We start from the raw sequence: 6,446 nt of genomic DNA on the forward strand, positions 1-6,446 counted from the left end.
TTCAGCAAAGAAGATATGCAAATGTTCAATATGCACATGGAAAAATACTCAATGTCATTAGTCAAAACCACAGTGAGATACCACTTTACTCCCACTACCAAAACCTATTGTATTCCAATTCCTAGAAATCCCACTGTTGTTCTTAAGTGCCACTCACAGCAGTTTCAACTCACAGCAATCCTGAAAAGCAGCTTGTGGGTTTGAACCACCAAGCTTGCGATTAGCAGTCTACATCCCAATAGGATGACCATAATTAGAAAAATAGAAAACAACAAGTTTTGGAGATGAAGTGGAGAAATTGGAATCCTCATCCACTGTTGGTGGGATATAAAATTGTAACAGCTGCTGTGGAAAACAATGACAATTCCTCAGAAAGTTAATACAGAATTACCATCTGACTCACTCCTACATTACATTATCTAAAAAGACTTGAAATAGGGACTCAAACAGATCCTTGCACACCAATATTCACTGCAGCATTATTCACAATAGTGAAAAGTGGAAATAACTAAACTATCCATACACAGGTGAATGGATAGACAAAGTGTGACACATATACACAATGGAATATTATTCAATCGTAAAGAGAAATGTAATCCTGATACACGCTGTGATACAGAGGAACCTAGAAAACATTATGCTGAGTGAAAATAGTCAGACACAAATGGGCAAATATTGCATAATGCCACTTATATGAAATATATAGAATAGGCAAACACATAGAGATAAACTGGAGCTAGGGATAAGGAAAAATGAGTTATTGCTAAAGCAAAAATGAGTTTCTGCTTGTGATGATCAAAAACATTTGGAAAGAGATAGTGGTGATATAACTTAATGTCACTCAATTGTCACTTAAAAATTATTAAAATGGCAAACATTTGCTATAATATTTTATCAAACTAAAAACAAAAAAAGCCCTTCAAGCTCAAAAATCCCTAAAATTCTATGACTATCTGTACAGTGTAAAGAGCCCTGGTGGCATAATGGGCTGCTAACTTGAATCTACCAGCTGCATTGTGGGAAAAAGATGAGGTTGTCTCCTCCTATAAAGATTTACAGTCTCAGAAACCTTAAGGAGCAGGTCTACTATGTTCTATAGGGTCATCAGGAATCAGACTCGACTCAACAGAAGTGGATTTTGTTTTCTGAGCTTATGACAGTATATTTAAATTTGATTAGTAGAAACGGGAATTGTATTTTTATGATAGCCACAGATAAATATTTTGGTACAATTGCCAATATATGTTGTCTATATTTCTATTTTTGTCACAGAAAGTAACCTGCTCAAATTAATATATTTTACTAAGAATTTCTATAAGTATCACTCCTTATAAATTTCTAGATCTTAATCTGAGGATAAACACTTTCTAGAAAAGAGAAATGAGTCAATATGTAGTCAATGTAACCTTTAAAAAATTCTTAAATTTTGGTTTAAAACTCTAAAAAGAATTTAAATTATATAAGTGTAAATAACTGTCTGTTCAACGAAAAGGCGCTCTGGTAGAGTCATGGTTATGAATCGGGCTGCTAATATCAGGTCAGCAGTTCAAAACTACCAGCTGTTCTGCGGGAGAAAGATGAGGCTTTTTGCTCCCATAAAGATTTATAGCCTCGGAAACCCTGTTCAGGGTCGCTATGAGTCGGAACCGACTCCACAGCACATAACCACCTCCACCACCACAACCATTTAACATGAAATCATGATAAAATTAACAAGCCCCGAAAGATTATGTTTTCAGTGGCCTAGCCATCCAATGAGGTTTATCATAGCCTCTATTTTCTGTCTGACATCCTGAAGGATTCAGTTTGACAGCGCCTCTGTACAATTTCTACTACAAGACTTCACTGGTCTCTCTTGGCATATTCAAGCTGCTGCTACATAGTATTTCTTTTGGCAATAAACTGCATAGTTTATAGAAACAGACCTTCAACTGAACCCACTTCATACAAGTCCACATTTTTTCCCTACCATGTGAATCTTAAACTAAGTTTTCTATAACAAATTGAACAAAGTTTGTGTTATTAGAATGCTACATATTCATTTAATTTCCCTCAAGCCCACACATTTATTTATGTGAAAATGTTCAATATGCACATAAAAAAAACCTCAATGTCATTAGTCAAAACCATAATGAGATACTACTTCACTCCCACCACCAAAACCTATGATTAGCCAATTTTTGACAAAAGTGCTAAAGCTCTGGTAACATAGTGGTTACGAATCAGGCTGCTAACCTCAGCATCAGCAGTTCAAAACTACCAGCTGTTCCATGGGAAAATAATGAGGCTTTCTGCTCCCATAAAGATTTACAGCCTCGGAAAACCTGTACAGGGTCACTGTGACTCGGAACCGACTCCACGGCACGTAACAACAACATGATGGAATGGAGTCCTGGTATGGAGCTGCAGGTTAATGCACTGCAAAGCTGATTTGAATTGCAAGATCAGTGGTTCAAGTTCACCAGCCGCTCCCTGTAAACCCTATATAGGGTTGCTATGAGTCAGAACAATTCGACAGCACTTCACAAGTGGGAGAAAGACGGATGAAACATGGCAAGTATGGCCCTTAGTCATTCATCTAGTTTAGAAATTAACTCACCCCTGGATCAATTTTCAGTCAAGCAACAGATCAAAATGGACAAAGTTTTGACCTTTGCCTAAGGACAGAGTTCAGAAAGATTAGGAAAGAAGAAGAAATGGATGTAGGAACCACAGGGAGGAAGTGAGTTAAGTGAAGTTGCATTGTGGAAACTGCAACAATAACATGAAAGAAAATGTATATTAATTGTTGAATGGAAAACTGATCTGCTCTGTAAATCTTCACCTAATTCACAATTAAAAAAACAAAAACAAAAAAAGATAACTCAAAATGGACCAAAAACCTAAATGTAAGAACTAAAACCATAAAACTCAGAACAAAATAGAAATGCTTAGGGACCTAGTTTTCAAAAATGAAATACAAAATTTCACACCAAATGCACAAGCAACACAAAACAAAATAGATAAATTGTTGTTAAGTGCCATTGAGTCAGTACCAACTCATAGCAACCCTATGCACAAAAGAACAAAACATTGCTGGGTCTCACGCCAACCTCACAAGCACTGATAAGCCTGAGTTACTGCTGCTGCAACTGTTCCAATCCATCTTGCTGGGGGGGCGGGGGGGTCTTCCTCTTTTTCTCTAAACCTCCACTTTAACAAGCATGCTGTCCTTCTCCAGGGACTGGTCCCTCCTGATGCTGGTGGTGGTGCTATGCCATGGAGTCGATTCTGACTCGTAGTGACCCTGCACTGGGTTTCTGCGGACGAAAAGAGGCTGTAAATCTTTACAGGAGCAGAAAGTCTCATGTTTCTCCCATGGAACAGCTGGTAGTTTTGAACTGCTGACCTTGAAGTTAGCAGCCCAACTTGTAACCACTACGATACCAAAGCTCCCTGGTCCCTCATGATAACATGTCTGAAGTATGAGAGACAAAATCTGGTCATCCTGGCTTCTAAGGAGCATTCTGGCAGTACTTTTTCCAATCCAGATCTGTTTTGTCTTTTGGCAGTCCATGGTACTTTTAATATTCTTCTCCTACACTGTAACGCGAGGAGCTCTGGTAGCGTAGTGGTTACTAATCAGGCTGCTAATCTCACAGCCAGCCATTTGAAACTACCAGCAGCTCCGCGAGAGAAAGATGAGGCTTTCTGCTCCCGTAAAGATTTACAGCCTTGGAAACCCTGTACAGGTCGCTAAGAGGTGGAACCAACTCCACAGCACATAACAACAACACCGTAACTCAAATGCATCAATTCTTCTACGGTCTTCTCTAGTCACTGTCCAACTATCACATGCATATGAAGTTAATAAAAATACCATAGCTTGGATCAGGTGTATCTTAGTACTCAAACTGATGTTTTTGCTCTTTAACACTTTAAAGAGGTCTTGTGTAGCAGATGAGCCTAATGCAATACATCGTTTGATTTCTTGGCTGCTACTTCCATGAGTGTTGATGGCTTATCCAAATGAAATGAAGTCTTTGACAACTTCTATCTTATCTCCATTTATATGGATGTTGTTTATTGGTCTGGTGTTGAGGATTTTTGTTTTCTTTACAAAAACAGATAAATCAGACTATCTATTTTACAAAGAAAACAAAAATCATAAAGAAAACTTTTTATGCACTAAGAGACTTTATCAAGAAACTGAAAAACTAGCCGACATAATAGAAGAAAATATTTGGGAATACTGTATCTGATCAGAATTTATTAACCTTGTGGGTAAATACCTGGACAGATACACAGGCTAAAAGGATATGAAAGTAACAGTGGGAGTACAACTACAAATATCTAAGGGTTTAAAAGAGGATATCTGTACGTGGGTATTTACCAAGAGGCAGTAATTCAAACAAAACAAAAGGACACTGAATGGTTTAAAATCAGGAAAAGTTACTCCAGGGTTATATTCTTTCACCATATTTAGTCTGTATGTTGAGTAAATAACTCAAGAAAACTGGATTATATGAAGAAGAACATGGAATCAGGATTGAAGGAAAACTCAATAATAACCTGAGATATGCAGATGTACAACCTTACTTACTGAAAACACAGAGGACTTACAATACTTACTGAGGAAGATCAAAGACAACAGCCTTTGGTATGGGTTGTACATGTACAGAAAACAAAAATCCTCACACTGAACCAATAAATAACGTTATGAAAAGGTTGAAGTTGTCAAAGACTTCATTTTGCTTGAAACTACTATCAGCATGTAAGGAGAAATCAAACAACGGTGTTAGGCAAATCTGCTGCGCAAGACTTCTTTAAAGTGTTCAAAAGCAAAGATGTCGATTTGAGGACTAAATTGCACCTGATCCAAGTCATGGTATTTTCAGTAGCCTCATATGCATGTCAAAGTTGGACAGTGAGTAAGAAAAACCATCCCAGAATTGATACATTTGAATTATGGTGTTGGAGAAGAATATTAAAAGAACCATGGACTGCTGGAAGAACAAACAAATCTGTGTTGGAAGAAGTATAACCAGAATGCTCCTTGAAAACTAGGATGGTGAGGCTTTGTCTTTCATACTTTGGATATATTGTCAGTAGGTACCAGTCCCTGGAGAAGGACATCATGCTAGGTAAAGGGGAGGGGTCAGCAGAAAACAAGATCCCAAAAAGATGGATTGGCACAGTGGAAGCACTTATGGACTCAAGCTAAACATGATTATAAGGATGGTGCAGGACCAGGCAGTGTTTCATTCTGTTGTGCATAAGGTCTATATGAGTTGGAATCGACTCAATGGCACCTAACAACAATAACATTTACCTTTGCTGAAAACAAATTTATAAATGTGGTGGAACATATAGCAGGCAAAGCAAAGCAAATTTCTTAGATATTATCAAAGCCCTTTAGGCAATTAGTTGCTGGGCCTGGAGACTCAGGACCATAGTCTCAGTGGACCCCATGGTTAACTGACATGACATAGTCTACAAAAACAATGTTCTACACCTTACTTTAGTGAACAGCATTTGAGACTATTGATTTATCCACATGCGAAAAAAAAGATTGATGAGAACTGACAATGCTTGGAATCAGTTAGTTCCATGAACTAATGGAATATGTGACCAGACTCTGTGACCAGAAGAACTAGATGATGCCAGGCTAACTGCTCTGAAAGGGATCACATTAGAAAGTCCCAGATATAGTCACAGAAAATGTAGAACGAAAGTCAAAATTCTAAAAGAAAACAGACCAGGCTTACTGGCCACAAAGAAACTAGAGGAATCCAAGGCTATGGCCCTCTACCACCTTTCTTTTAGGTCTGGAAGAAAGGAATTCACCTTCATGGCCCAGTTTCCAGTCAACCTGTAGACAGGTAGGAGTCCTGGTGTGGCACTGTAGGATAAACACTAGAAGGCAAGGTCAGTTTGAGTCACAAGGTCAGCAGTTTACAAATAGATCCCCATATATGGAGGGGACAACAAAACTAGTAAGGTATTCCCACCATGGTGCAGTCAGTCATTCAAATTCAAAAGGTTACATTTACATATTTACATAAAAACAAAGTTGAAAAGGGATGGGAAGGTGGATGGAATGGAAACAGGTAGAATAGAGAGGAAGTAGGATAACTATTGTTGCATAGAGGGATTGCAATCATTGAGATGAAGGCAGTGTATTATTTGTTGAATGTAAAATTAATTTTGTCTGTAAACCTTCACTCAATTCACAATCAAAACTTTAAAAAAGAAAAGAATTTAATGCCCAGAATATGCAAATAATTGCTTTATCAACAACAAAAAAGTTAAAATAACTCAATCAAAAACTGGGCAAATAACTTGAATATACATTTCTCCACAGATATACAAATGAGCAATAAGCACATGAAAAGATGCTTAATGTCATGGTTAAATGCACTCCAGCAGGTTTTAACTCTGAGTCCCAGTATGAGGTTTCCAAAGAG

At 37.7% G+C, this 6,446-nt stretch overlaps 1 protein-coding gene across 1 annotated transcript in view; it reads right to left on the reverse strand.

The window, feature by feature from the left end:
* The window catches only part of SCAI (suppressor of cancer cell invasion), a 146,409-nt gene that overhangs the window by 108,744 nt on the left and 31,219 nt on the right, over window positions 1-6,446 (reverse strand). The window lies entirely within an intron of this gene.

The sequence above is a fragment of the Chrysochloris asiatica genome, unplaced genomic scaffold, assembly GCF_000296735.1.
Source record: "Chrysochloris asiatica unplaced genomic scaffold, ChrAsi1.0 scaffold00014, whole genome shotgun sequence".
NCBI lineage: Eukaryota > Metazoa > Chordata > Mammalia > Afrosoricida > Chrysochloridae > Chrysochloris > Chrysochloris asiatica.